Source organism: Alligator mississippiensis, chromosome 1 (genome assembly GCF_030867095.1).
Source record: "Alligator mississippiensis isolate rAllMis1 chromosome 1, rAllMis1, whole genome shotgun sequence".
Taxonomy (NCBI): Eukaryota; Metazoa; Chordata; order Crocodylia; family Alligatoridae; genus Alligator; species Alligator mississippiensis.
Genome location: NC_081824.1, coordinates 470,007,264 through 470,022,724, shown reverse-complemented (window position 1 = coordinate 470,022,724; position 15,461 = coordinate 470,007,264). Strand labels below are relative to the sequence as shown.

Genomic DNA, 15,461 nt, shown 5'->3' with positions numbered 1-15,461 from the left:
TTCCTGCACGATAAAGCAGCACTCTTCCCTTAATTGTGCAGTTGGGAAACAGAGAAGTTGGCTAGGTCCAATGAAGGACTTTGGCACCTGAGAGTGAGGCGTTACACCACTTAACCTTTAGGCCCCTGACCCCTGGATGGGATCTGCATAGTGTCCCAGGATCCCTAAAGGTGCCTCCAAATGGTGATTCAAAATAGCCTGCATGTTGAGCACGGAGCTGCCTGAGGTCTGAATATGCTGAAAAATGCTGAAGACTGACGCAAGTCTTGAATCCTGCCCTCACAGGCAGCCCACTGAAGGCTACAAGGAGGCATATACCACCCACACACAAACCCCTTTCCTAAAGGCAGACCCCAACATCATTTCTTTCCTGCCCAAACACGAGGGGCTGGACCCCATGATCTACAAGGTCCCTTCCAGCCCCTAACAACTATGAAACTGTGAACTGAGCAGGGCTTACTTGCTTCATTTCAAACTTGGCTGGATGACAGCACCTTCTCCCCAACATTTTTATACAGGGTCTTCATAAAGTCCTTGTGCATTTTTAAACTTCAATAACTTATGTTGTGCACAAACCTTTATGAAGACCCTGTATTCACCTCATGAATAAAGCAGTCACTCAGGATACTGGAGACCCAAGGGCTTGAGGGCACTCAAAGCCATTGCTTGGAGGCAGAGATAAAGAGAGAATGAAAAAATGGGCACAACTCTGTTGCCTAGAGGTGGGGACATGCACCTGGCAGTGAGGGATCCTGGGTCCTAGGCCCTGTTTCGGGACTATTCCTGCATTGAATGTTTTATGGTTATTGGATAAAGAAACAAGAAATAGTTCCAGGAGCAGGGTGCAAACACTCTGTGTTGCCCTGTGGGGTCAGGCCAACTCTCAGGATGTCAATATTGTGCTGTTAGACAGGAGGGTGTGACACAATTGCACATATACAAGCATGCAAATCAGTTAGGTGCAAACACACACACACTACCAACTCAGGCACATGCACATCCAAACTAGCCTAGGCACATGCATACCTATCACCAATTCAAGCACATACACTATGCACCCCAAAAGTTAGACAAAAATCAATTGTCCATACCCGCACACTCAGTACACATACACAGATCACTAATTCGTATATCATGCACACAATGACATGTGTATATATATACACACATACACACAAGTAAGTTCCTAACTTGGATGGTACAGTATGTATGTGTGTGCTTGGGGTACCTGGGATACTTGGGGGAAGGTTAAGGTGAGAGAGAGAGCTAAAGTGTAGGGAGTGAAAGTTTTCAGAACCAGGATTAGAACCAATGGACTAGAGAGAAGCTGGCTGAGGAACTGAGGATTGAGGTTACTTAAGATCAAGTGGCCCCAGGGTTACTTGAGGTCACTGGTACAAGGGAAAAAAGCCTGGTGGCAAAGAGGAGACAGCCAGGAAAGAGAGAGAGACAGAAACCTGGGAGCTCAGGGGAAAAGGCAGGGATAAGACAGTGGCAAAGAAACAGGGGATTTGGAGGCACAGAGGAGCTCAGGACAGGTGCTGGAAGTGGCAGTGAGCCAGAAGCAGGAGAGGGAGAAATGAGACAGAAGTTAGAGGAGCAAGGAGCAGAGATTGGAGCAGGGCTGGACTGTAGTAAAGCAAACCCAACTCAGGGGTCCAAATAACAGTTTTATTAAACAGACAACACACTACACAGCCCCATGAAGTTATTGGTCCCCCCCCCCCCCCCACATGCACACAAACACTCACAATGGCAGCACAAGAAAGAGACTCAGTGGAAGGGTTGGAGTCCAGGTGGGGAAGAGAAGCAGAGTCCAAGTCTTTGGTTGAAGAGGGGGTGGGGGGTGATAGCTACCTATACAGGCTGGAAAGGGGTCCTTGTCCAGTAGGTGTTGTCCAGAGGGGGGTCGCCGGCAGGGCCTCTGGGTGGATAGGTGTTGTGGCTGGTCCAGATGGAGAGGGCGTCCCAAGGAGTCAGTCTTTACTACCCCTTTTTATGGGGCAGACTACTTCTGATCTATGGGGAGGGCCTGTCCAGACAAGGTTAGTCCTGTCCCAGAGGGCTCCACGTATTCTTACCGAGCACATGCAGCCTTGGCACAATGGCAGGTTGCCTCATCTTTTGTGTCTTGAATGCTGAGGGTGGTTTCAATGGCTGGGTCATTGGTCCCGGTACTGGTGTTGATGGTACAGTCATTCAGAGGGACCTATTTTTAGACCTACTGCCATTGTCTCTCAAGCACCCTCATTCATCCCCATTCATTCAGGAACCAAGTTACATAGGAGGGGTAGGTGTGAGTCATAGGTCAGGGGACACAAGATGGAGGCTTGACATTACAAGATGGAAACTTGACATGACTTATGCTAACTTACATATATAGGCCTAAAACAATCATCACACAATATAAAAGCAGTAAAAACAAAACAAAACAATACAATCATAATAATTATCAGTTATAAAACAGTGGATATCTATATCAAAATAGCAGGTCATTTATTTGCAAAGTGGGGAGAGAAAAATAAAACTTACTACTTAAAATAAAATGTTAAAGCTTATCCTACATCTTAGCTTACTTATACTTATCTATAGGGAAGAGAGAGGGAGAGAAAAAGTCAGAAATGGTTGGGGAAGGGGAGGAAATGCATTTTAAAATTTAAAAAAAAGAACAACTGGGGGGGTTTGCTACATCTGGAGGCTTTGATGGCAGAGCTGCAACACCTCTGGGGTGCGATCGCTAGGACCGGCACAGCTGTGCTGGCAGAACGTTGTAACAGAGGCTAAGGATCACTCTTCTGGTCCAATTCAGCTGAATTCAGTTTTGAACACCACAAGACTGGCAGCCTCGTGCACATTAGAGTCCAGTGATGAGGGCAGCAGCCCTGGGAGGCCTCCGTTCAATCCCTTGTTCTGTTACCGACTTCCTGCAAGACCTTGGGCAAGTTATTGTTTCTCTCGGACCAGCTCTAATTAAAGTACCCCCTCCACCACCACCACCGAAGCATGTGTATAAATGCCCTTAGTTTCTTATTTGTAAAACCCGAACACTGCTTGCTCTACAACACTGCCATGAGGTTAAAGATGTTAAACACTAGCATGATGCTCAGATGCGGTGGTGATGTGAGCCATCAAATATTCACCATGGACAGTATGTTTGTTTGACCTTTCTGCATTCGGTACAAAATTAATGTATTACAGGGAAGTCTACCAGCATGGCTTAACTTGCACTCCCCACATATCCCATAACTTGCTGAAGTTTGCTTCTTAGTATAAGAGTTGGCATCCTGGGGATAAACATTTTCTCTCCTTAAAATTAGTTTCAAATTAGTCACATCTGGGATGTAAAAGAGCCAAAAGCAATTCCTTGCATTGACTTTAAGTGCTAATATGAGTTACTTTCATCAAAAAGTGACTCAGAAGCTGGAGCGACTCATTTGTGTCCCTGTGATTCTTCAGAGCAGGTCCATGTGTGCATCATAACCAGCATTTGTCTTCTTCACAATTGGAGTTGTACAGTTTAGACTAGTTTTAAGATGCCTAGGCCACAGGCCAGGACCCTCTCTTCTTTAGTATTTCTCTCTCTTCCCACCTCCTCCCCCACCACTTTCCATAGCATCTGAGCGCTTCACATCTATACTCAGAGGAAGAGAAGTGGTATCATCTCCATTTTACAGTTGGAGAACTGAGTTACATTAAAAAAATAAAACGACTTGGAACAAACTCCTGCACGAACCTCAGAAATTTCAAGACCTCTTGCTCCAAATCCATGAGTATTTCCTTGGCCTGCCTCCTCCAGCAAACACAGACCAAAGTTTTTTTGGGTTTTTTTTTAAATCCTACCAAATTTAAAATATTCCACTGTGCACACTTCTCTTCCTGGGGGGAGAATGAGAGATTGCACATGTGCCGTGTTAATCGGAGATTATAAGGCGAAAGCAGACTACTGCTTTCTTCTGAGTTCTAACATAGCATAGGATGTCCCTCAATAGGACTGTACCTGTGGAAAAGAACATCCTGTTATGATTTCAAAATTGCTAGCAATGAGGATTTCATCCCAATCCATGGTGGAAGTTGTTTCAATCACTGGCTGCCCTTGCTAGTAGCATAACTACAGGTGGGCAAGCAGGACAGCAGCCCTAGGTGCCAGCTCAGAGGGGATTCACAACTGGCAGCAGTGGCCACCAACTCCCACCCATCACTGCCACCATCCTGGCCACTGCCACCACCCAGGGCACAGAAACTACTTGTTACACCTCTGCCCCTCACTGTTCAAATTTTGCCCTTTACAGTGAGTCTGAATTTGTCTAGTTTCAACTAGAGATGTAAGAGATGTTTCTCTCTGGTTTAATGGGCTTAATTACCAAATTTCTGTTCCTGTTTAGATTATGAGCAAGCTGCCCTTTAACAGTGCCCTTGCAAAGGTAAATACATTGAATTCCTTAAGACTTGCCTTATAAGGCAAGGTTTCTAATCCTTCTAGTTGCTCTTCTCTGAATCCTTCCTAGTTTTGCAACATTTTCTTGAATCAAGGACACAAGATTCCTGTAATGGTTACACCATTTCCCTATGAAGGAGTGATGCAACCTTTCTACTACTCCTCAATATCCCTCTGTTTATACAGCCAAAAGACTACCTTATCCTTTTGGCCATAGCAGCAAACACAGAGCTCATGTTCAGATGATTACATATCAGGAATCCTTGAAACCTTTTTCAGAGATGCTAATTCCCAGGATAGAGTCCCCCAGCCTATAAGTATACTCTATATCTTTGTCCACAGATGCAGGTCTTCACATCTGTGTCATGATGATCGTGTTTGCTTATGCCCAGCTGACCAAGTGATCCAGATAGCCAGCATCAGCGACCTGTCTTCATCATTTACTATTCCCCAACTCTGTGTTACTGGAAAAGTTTATTAGACAGTTACTCTTATTTTCCCCTAAGTCATAGATAAACATGTTGAAAGCATGTTCTTGGCTCACAGGCAAGAATAAATGTCTGCAGAACCCATGGTGCTCATTGCATTACTGGAGGGTGCTCAGATGCTCTGGTGACGTGGATCATACCAGAACCTATGTAAAACAGAAGTGAGAGCGCTACAGGGCAGAAATGAGACTCCAGGTGTATTAAGCATATCATCAAGACACCACATCTTAAAAATTAGGGACCTGCACTAATACATACTCTGTCTGGAAGTTAATCATATTCTAGCAAATGCTAAAGAAAACCCCATGTGCTTGATTTGTGTATCACCCACATTTTATTGCAAAACATTACTGCCTTTTGACATTGAGTCCATAAGGGATAACCAAGATCTTGATTCTGTCTTGGGAAAATTGCTGCTTGACAATCCAAGTACTATACATATATAAGTATCTATTTACTTTGGTTAGTCTACAAGGTGCAAATCCACCCTGCCTTCTACAGAGTTTCAACTGTATCACTGGAGAAGGCATTCAAATCCAAAGGATCACCCAATAAACCCTAAATACACAAAGGTTTAGCATTATACTAGACCAGGGGCGGGCAATTATTTTGGGCAGAGGGCTGCTTACTGAGTCATCAAGGGCAGCATGACAGGAAGCCAGGGGCAGGTAAATATTAATTTTCTAAATTCTTTAGGGTCCCTGCAGGCTGGATAGACTGGCCTGACGGGCTGCATCCAGCCCGTGAGCTGCATTTTGCCCACCTCATACTATATCCTATTCACGGAGGAGGGTTTTCTATTGGGTTCTCCGATCGACATTGCAAAGGGTCCAAGGGGGATCAGCTGTCGCTACTTTACCCCCGCATCCTCATTTCTGAAGACAAACAGAAGGTTTGGATCTAATCTGGACAAGGGGCAGACATGGGAATTTGAATCTAGTGCAGATCTGGAGATAGTCCCCTGAAGGGATACAAGTGGAAGAGGATGTTAGACTCTTTGGATTCACGTATGCTGATGTGCGTGGGTGTTGGGGTACAAACTACAGCCCCCTTTTCAAGCCATGTTGTCAGGGGGGAGGGAGAAAACAGAAGCGGTCATGCTCAAGGAGGACAGTGGGGGCATCTCTAAAATCTTGCTGAGGCATCAAAGACATCCTGCCAATGTAGCCTCCTGGGACAATGTACTGGCCCACTGCTGCAGATGCTAGATCCTGGGTTTGCACTGGACTTTTCCCAAGGAGCTCTGGCAACTGTTTCTAAACCGTTCACAAGCAGTTGAAAAAACTGGGTAGACTTTCTATTTGGAAGACCTTAGCCAAAATTTATTACAATATGAAGCCAGAGTGAATCTAGGCCATGGGAGGACTTACTACTATATGCCAAGGGTTTTCTGATGGCTCCATATTACTCCAAATTATCCCAAAGTTAGACATTATCTGCACTATTAGCAATTAGCTGAACCCACTGAAAAGGAAAAAGTTTAATTCTGCTTCAGACTCTGACTCAGCTATTCCAGAAACAACTCAATCAGCCTGAAGTGCTTTTTAAAGGACAGCCAGGATGACTTTATCAGTTCAGCCAGCATAGTGCAAGTCATTAGCACTTACAGCACCGATTAGAAGCAAGCAAAACAAAAGAGTCAAAGAAATACGAGGGATTGTAACAGTTCCCACAAATTCAACACTGGCAAACAGCGGGTCCTGATTCACAGATCTTTCCCCATGGTATTACGGGCAACTTCATAACGTTCTTTGATCTGCAAATTAGAGAAGATGTTGATACCAACTGGCTTACCACAAAACCCACTGATCACACACAGTGCTGACCTCAAAACCAACCCACTGGTTTGGTTAGGAAGCCTGGAGCTAACTTTAGTCCCCAGGCACTAGACAATCCCAAAACAAATTACTTTTATGCTCTAAAAGTTTGGGAACCAGACTAGCAAAAATACATGAATACAATCCATCAGTCATTCTGAACAACTGTTTACTTGTGAAATTGTGTTACGGCTGTCAGAGGCTGAAGCTTGTAGGGGGCTAGGGAGAGAGAAATCAAATACAACTTGAGTTAATGACATGTTCCTACACAGTCCACAAGTCAGGTCTTCGGGTCATGTAAATTTGAGTGAATTCACTGGAGTAATCCCAATTTGCACAACTTGAAGATCTGGCCAAACATTTGTGCAATCCATGCCTCCCAGTTGAAGGTCTCTACCCAAACCTCAATCCACCCAAATGGTAGGAATAGCCAGCAGACAAACTGCACGTACAAGGTCAGCATTGCCTTTCATCAAAATCTCTGTGGTTTTCCAGGAATCACAACATAGAGCAGTAAGTGATCCCTACAATCCTAACATCTTCCTGCCCAGCTGCAACCTCCCCCACTCCAGATCCATGGGATCTGAGCCTCACATCTGGAGGCAATTTGTAGCCAAGAAACAGCATCCTCTACAGGCTCTGCTCCTCCCAATTCTGTCTTTATGGGCACTTTTCAACCAAGAGGTGCTCCTCTGCTCTCTGTAGCAGGATGTGCTCCTGCAAAATTAAACCTGGAAAAGACCTATTAAACCAGAGATCAAGTGATGCACCAAACAACAACCCCATGGACGCCACTGGTGATACCAGGGATACAAGGCTGAACAGGACTTGGCCATTAATCTACCTTTCTTTTGCCCATCTAACATGTTTCTTCTGCTTTACTTAATCTTGTTTTAAACAATTGTCCCAAGGAGTTTACTGTTGCTACTTCTCTTGGAGGAATATCCCATAATCTGATCCCACCACAGTCTAACGGTCTAGAGAAAGATTAAAAGGAAAGATTAACTTGAAGAATAGCTTCTCTCTTGATATGAGACTCTTATTCCCATTACATGACTCTCCTGGGACCAGGTTTCTCTCTCAGTTTATATTGGTTCAACTCTACTGATGTTGGCATGCGCAAGATCAAAACCTGCCCCCAAATATATGAGCTTGCTTACTAGATTACAAAACAAGGTGGCCACGCCAGACAAGAAAGCTGATATTTTTATCAGTTTCTTTGCCTCTGTTTTCCTGAACAGGGACTGGGACATCCCACCTACCAGATGTAGGGACAATCTTGGGGATAGCTCTATCAAGCCTTCAGTCAGTGCAGATGTAGTTAGGGATCTTCTGGAAGGGCTAGACATTTTTAAATCTGCAGGGCCAGATGCCCTCCACCCAAGGGTGTTGAGGGAGCTGGCAGGGGCCATCACGGAGCCCTTGGCCCGGCTGTATGAGCATTCGTGGTCATCTGGCCAGGTGCTGGGGGATTGGAAACTGGCTAATGTGGTCCCTATTTTTAGGAAGGGGAGGAAGGAGGACCCAAGTAATTATAGGCCTGTAAGCCTCACCTTGGTGCTCAGGAAGATCTTGGAGAGGATCATCAAGGAGCACATCTGTGGGGGCCTGCAGGGGAGATCATGCTCAGGGGCAATCAGCACGGGTTCAGCAAAGACAGGTCCTGCCAGACCAACCTGATTGCCTTTTATGACCAAGTAACTAAATCCTTGGATGATGGTGTCACTGTGGACGTAGTCTTTCTAGACTTTAAGAAGGCTTTTGACACTGTCTCTCACCCCATCCTCATCAATAAATTAAGTGACTGCTGCATTGATGCCTGTACAGCTGGATGGGTAAAAAATTGGCTGATGGGGCGCACCCAGAGAGTAGTGGTGGATGGGTTGTACTCAACCTGGCGAGATCTGAGCAGTGGAGTACCCCAGGGCTCGGTTCTTGGGCCTGCACTGTTTAACATCTTCATCAGCGACTTGGACAAGGGGGTGGAAAGCACGCTGTCGAAGTTTGCTGATGACACTAAGATGTGGGGCGAGGTGGACACTCTTGAAGGGAGAGAGAGGCTGCAACTAGATTTAGACAGACGACAGAAGTGGGCAGATGAGAATAGGATGGGGTTCAACATAGACAAATGCAGGGTGCTGCACCTTGGGAGAAGGAGTCCACAGCACACATACAGGCCGGGGAGTTCCCTTCTTGAAAGCACAGAGGCAGAAAGGGATCTCAGAGTCATTATTGCCTTGCCTCCAAGATGAACATGAGCTGCCAATGCCAGACCGCAGCCAGCAAGGCCAGCCAGACCTTGTCATGCATCCAAAGGTGCTTCTCAAGCCGGTCCAGAGAGGTAATCCTCCCCCTCTATGCAACTTGGGTCAGGCCACAGTTGGAGTACTGCGTCCAGTACTGGGTGCTGCACTTCAAGAGGGATGTAGCCAGCCTGGAGAGGGTTCAGAGGAGGGCCACCCGCTTGGTGAGAGGGCAGCAGGACAGGCCCTACGAGGAGAGACTGAGGGACCTGAACCTGTTCAGCCTCAGCAAGAGGAGGCTGAGGGAGGACCTAGTGGCTGCCTACAAGCTCATCAGTGGGGGATCAACAGCAAATAGGCAGAGCCTGTTTCTCCCCAGCACCACCTGGGGTGACGAGGAACAATGGTCATAAGCTGATGGAGAATAGGTTTAGGTTAGAGATCAGAAGGCAATATTTTACAGCTAAGGTGGCCAAAATCTGGAACCAGCTTCCCAGGGAAGTGGTCCTTGCCCCTACCTTGGGTAAATTCAAGAGAAGGTTGGTGGATCACCTGTCTGGGGTCTTGTGAACCCAGCATCCATTCCTGCCTGTGGCAGGGGGGGTCAGGCTAGACGATCTGTTCAGGTCCCTCCTGACCCTAGCTACTATGATACTATAAGAAAGGACTGTTGTGATGGTCTCCAGTATACAAGCCACTGGGCTTCCTTGAACTGGTTCATGTTTGAATCACAGAGTATCTTTCAGAAAAAAAATCCAATCTTGATTTAAGATGCCAGTGACAAGTGATGGAGAATTCACGATTATTCTTGGCAACTGATTTTCTTTAGTGTCTGCGTGTTTCCAGTAAATTTAGCAATTAGGGTCCAAATTTTTGCTATTATTGGTGAAAAGTTTGTTTAGATTCAGGATTACAACTTGTATTTCTTGTTCCTTGGGACTTTACCAGCAGGCAGAAACAAATAAAATCATAGAAAGTTAGGGGTGGAAGGGACCTCAGGAGGTCATCTAGTTCAACCCCGTGCTCAAAGCAGGACAAGTCCCAACTAGATCATCCCAGCCAAAGCTTTGTCAAGCTGGGTTTTGAAAACCCCCAAGGATGGAGACTCCACAACCTCTCTGAGTAACTTATTTCAGTGTTTTACTTCCCTCCTAGTGAGAAAATTCTTCCTAATATCTAACCTCACCTTCCCTTGCTGCAACTTGAGGCCGTTGCTCCTACACTATTGAGTTGGTCAAAACTTTCACTCTTTTGAAAACAGTTTACAGATCTCACCATGGGATCACAACCCCCCTTCTCTTCTTTATAGGCTGCTGAAACACTGTTCTATTTTTATATAGAGCCAATGTCTTCAAAGCCTGAGAACTATTTAAAGTGTCCTCTAAAGGGTTCATGTGCTTCCTGGCAGTTGTACAAAGGAAAACTGTGCGTCCCCAAACACTCATCTATTCCAGCTTTAATTTCAATAGGCCTAGTTCTGCAGTCAAGACAGTCTGAGATACTGGGAAAGGAAGAACTGGGGTCTTGCGTATTTGTAATAAGTTCATGCAGCCTGTGTCGGGGGTGTTGGTTGTAGCCATGTTGGTCTAAAGACGCAGGCAGATAAGGTTCTTTGGGTAAATGTAATATCTTTTATTAGACCAACTAAATAGTTGGAAAAATTGTTCTTTGCAAGCTTTTGGCACAAAAGTTTGCAAAGAACAATCTTTCCAACAATGTAGCATGTTGGCATTTCAAACTGTTTCACTAGGAGGGGAATAGGCTGTACATTTAATCGTAGTATTAGAAGGATGTTGTAGCCATGATGGTCCAAAAATGATGCAGGAGGCAAGGAGTTTTTGGAGGTGATATCTTTATTTCAGCCATGCAGTCGGTCCATTAAAAGTTAGACAAGCCTTCAAATGTGAGGCATTCTTCATCAGGTCTCTGATGAAGAATGGCTTGCATTTGAAAGCTCATCTAACTTTATTCCAACCATGCAGTTGGTCCAAGAAAATATATCACCCCACAAAATCCTTTCCTCTAGTACATTTAATCCTAATTATCGAAAAATGTTAATAAACCTGAAACTCCATGAACAAAAAGGTGGATTCAGAAAACAGGAGGGGAGTATGTCCTACACACTTACTTAGACTCACTGAGGCAGGAGGAGACAAAGGATTCCCTTGTGTGCCTGAGGGATTGATCTCACCTCCCACGAGAGTATTCTGGCTCTCAGGATGTGGGGCAGTCTGGGGAAAACCTCCCTCACTCTCTTCTTTCCAGACTACTATATATGTAATAGTCTTGTTGAAGCTGTTCTTCTCCCTTCCAGTACTTGAATAATTTTCAGTATAGCAATTGAAAACCCAGAAGTTCTGGCTACTAGGTGATGGCCCTAACCACCTGCTATAGATTAATTCTCTTTTTCTTCCTCTCTGGTGTGCTTTTGTGATATATAGCCTCAGCAGAGTGGAAGAAAAAGAGAATTAGTCTATAGCAGATGGTTAGGGCCTTCACCTGGCAGCTAGAAATTCTGGGTTTCCAGTTAATGTACCAATAATTATTGAAGTATTGGACAGAGAGAAAAACAGCTTCAACAGGAGGGACCGAGAATGTTCTCACACCAGAACGCCCAAATGCCTGGCAACTAGGGAGCTCTCCTAGGTAGTATGAGATGTGGGTCAAACCTCCAGGACTGAGGAAGGTTTTAAACGAAAGCCAAAAAAATCATGAGCGAGTCCCTTCACCACTGGGCTGTTGGATTCAAGGGGGGAATCTATGCTCTGTGTTTGAGGCTCTAGATTCCCTGCTCCCCCCAACCTCCTAATATTTGAATCCACCTGTAACTATTTGGCAAATTCATTGAATCATAGAAAAGGAGGGTTGGAAGGAACCTCAAGAGGTCAAGTAGTCTAACCCCCTGCTCAAAGCAGGAGCAATAAATGCAATGCACATTTATGAATCGTTTTGGGATGCAGAACCATATTTAGGAGAAGACAGCATTTGGTGAAATATGAAGCCAGTTGTACCCACACAGCTACTGCACAGTGCTGTAGTAAGGTGGGGCAAGCAGGACGACCACCCCAGGTGCTGAAGCGAAGGGGTGCTAACAGGTGTTGCCCAGCTGGGATGGGGCACAGGACGGAGCTGCAAGTGGTTCATTTGGAAGGGTGTGGGGACAGGGAGAAGGTGTCTCCCACTGCTGTGTGCAATCCTGGGCACGTATGGGGGGGCACGTGCCCCTGGATCCACGCGTGAGCTGCCGCTGTGGGCTTTGTCCCGGGTGCCAAACTTCCTCGCCATGGCACTGCTACTGCACATATCCCAACAGTGCCTCAATCTTCTAGCCAGCTCAGTATGAGCCCTTCCATCACCCACAGCCCAGCCTGCTAACACTTGAACTAAGGAAGAACTGGAGGAAAATCAAAAGTCAGCTTGAGTCTTTGACAGTGATGCAATATATTCCATTATGTTCATCTTCCCTCCCCCTCCTCAGCCTACTTGTTTGTCTCATCTACCTGTAATGGCTCATCTTTAATACTGTCAAGTCATGGGCAGAGGGATTATCACTAACCACACATTTCTACAGCACCTTGTACAATGGAGTTCAAATTAGACTGCAGTCTTTAAGCATTAATCTAATATAAATAGTTAAATACAATTTTAACTCTGACACTGTGTTTCACACACAACAGGAATAAGGCAGCCATGCCCCACTTGCTATAGAGAAAGGCAAAACTCCCTACTGTCCATGTTAATCCCACTGTGGGGGTTAAATTCCTTCCTGATCCCAAATGGGATCAGCCTGACCCTAAGCAGAGAGGCAAGACCCTCTCACTAGGAACCTCTGAATTTTAGTCCTGGCAGCATTGGCACATCCTAGTCAGAGTCCCCAGGCCTGGCTGCAGCCAACACCCAGTGCTTCTAAGGAAGACAGAAAGGAAACCCGGATGATCTCTTGGCCTTTATACCATTTAAAGAACTGCAAGAAATAATTAAAAAAAGGAAAATATGGGGAAGAAAAATTGCAAGAAAAGAGGGTACAAGCCAAGGATTTCTTTTCGACCCCCACCTCCCTTTAAAAAAAAAACCCAAAAAACATTATCAGGCTTCAGAGAGCTTTTATCATTGGTTTGAATAGGAGAGCCAACAAGATTTCCCCCTAGCATGCTACATGTTTGCAGGATTATTGGGGCTTTCTGCCAGACTTAAAACTGTCTCCAGTTCTTTTTCAAAGAGCAAATTCTTTACATGATTTAGCGTACCACAACACTGCTTGTCTGGAAGCTTCCTTTGAAAAAAAAAAAAAAAAAGAGAGATAGGTGTCTGTTAAGCAAACAGACTTCTTATCTGCTCACGTTCCATTAGCTTGTAGATTCTTTACCTGCAAGATCGGTGCCAGACAGCTCTCTGGAAATGGCAAACATTTCAAAGAGAACATTCACCTCTTCTTTAATAGCAGAGAGAGAGTTGCCAGGGGACACTCAAAAGTAAATTTTGCATGTGTTACTAGTATCACACCCTGCACCAATTTTGCTCTTCCTCTTTTTCTAAGTGTCCCATTTGCTAAGAAATCTCACAAAACGTTCTATAAGGTTTTCATAGATTCATAGATGTTAGGGTCGGAAGGGACCTCAATAGATCATCGAGTCCGACCCCCTGCATAAGCAGGAAAGAGTGCTGGGTCTAGATGACCCCAGCTAGATACTCGTCTAACCTCCTCTTGAAGACCCCCAGGGTAGGGGAGAGCACCACCTCCCTTGGGAGCCCGTTCCAGACCTTGGCCACTCGAACTGTGAAGAAGTATTTCCTAATGTCCAATCTAAATCTGCTCTCTGCTAGCTTATGGCCATTATTTCTTGTAACCCCCGGGGATGCCTTGGTGAATAAATACTCACCAACTCCCTTCTGTGCCCCCGTGATGAACTTAAAGGCAGCCACAAGGTCGCCTCTCAACCTTCTCTTGCGGAGGCTGAAAAGGTCCAGTTTCTCTAGTCTCTCCTCGTAGGGCTTGGTCTGCAGGCCCTTGACCATACGAGTTGCCCTTCTTTGGACCCTCTCCAGGTTATCCGCATCCTTCTTGAAGTGTGGTGCCCAGAATTGCACGCAGTACTCCAACTGCGGTCTGACCAGCGCCCTATAGAGGGGAAGTATCACCTCTTTGGACCTATTCGTCATGCATCCGCTGATGCACGATAAAGTGCCATTGGCTTTTCTGATGGCTTCGTCACACTGCCGGCTCATGTTCATCTTGGAGTCCTAATGGACTCCAAGATCCCTTTCCACCTCTGTGCATTAAAGGTCTTTAATTCCATCAGGGTTCATGAGGTTGAGGAAACAAGTTAGAAATGCTTCAGGGTGTAGGGGAACAGATCCAGTTTTGTCCTCGAGGTGATTATATTTGTGTATCCCAATGCCCAGAATCTAGACGCTCAGCTGGGAGAGTGATTGAGTTCAACAGGGTGTGGGCACTCTATACAAAGGATGGAGGGAGGAAGGTATCTTGAACGGGTTACCCAGAAAGCCCAGATTCACCCAAGAGGCAGCTAACAGGAAACACTGAGCAAAGGGTATATGTGAACTCCCAACCCTTTAGAAGATTAGCTCTGTGATTCAGAAAACTTGCTCCCATTTTGGGGGGTAGATACCTACCTGACTGATGGTAGTGGCAGGTCAGAATATCTAGTAAAGGGGCAGGCAAAATACATCCCGTGGGCTGGATCCGACCCACCAAGCAATTCCATCTGGCCCATGGGGCCCCTCTGTAAACCCTGGTCCTGGGCTGCCCCTCTGTGAGTCCGCATTTCCATGAAGGAGGAGCAGCTTTGATTGCTAAGCAACCTTATCTCCACCCCAGCCTGGCCTGACCCACCCCAGCCCTGAGCCCAAGGGCACTGGGGACAAGGAACCTCTGCCTGCCAGAGCTTGTGCCTGCCCCCGGGGCTGTTCCCAGCCTCCCTGCCTGCAAGCTTGGGAATGCAGCTGAGGGCTCCACCGGCCCAGGGCCAGGAACTCCTGCTGGGGCAAAGGGGGTGGGAGTGCAGGGAGCCACATGCTATGGGGCTGGGCTGGTCTGATCCCACTCACTGCAGGAGTACAGGAGCCATGTGCTATGGGGTTGGGTGGGGCCGGCTCCACATGCTACCACTATGTGCAGCTGGGGACTTGGGCGGGAGCCACAGGTTACAGGGCTGAGTGGGGATGGCTCTACACCTGGGACTGGGGTGGGAGCATGGGAAGCTGCAGGTTATGGGGCCAGGTGGGGCTGGCCCCACTTGCTGCCACCATGTGCAGATCCAGGGATTGGCACACTCCAGGGACTGGAGCAGAGTAGCATAGGGCCCCTGCAATCAGTTGGTGGTTGACGCAGAGAAAAAGGCAGAGCTCTTCAATGAGTTCTTCACTTCAGTATTCCTTAATACTGATCAAGACAATTCCCCCACCTTGAGCATAGACAGATGTCCAAAAGGCACCAGACTGCCAAAGGTTAGTGCTG

The 15,461-nt window shown here is 46.3% G+C and overlaps 1 long non-coding RNA gene across 1 annotated transcript in view; it reads right to left on the bottom strand.

Moving 5' to 3' along the window:
• Positions 1-1,734: 1,734 nt before the first annotated feature.
• LOC109281112 (uncharacterized) overlaps positions 1,735-15,461 on the bottom strand; it is a 47,572-nt gene continuing 33,845 nt past the window's right edge. Inside the window, exon 3 of the long non-coding RNA XR_002087671.2 lies at positions 1,735-6,679. This is a non-coding gene — a long non-coding RNA (uncharacterized LOC109281112). The remainder of the gene's footprint in view (positions 6,680-15,461) is intronic.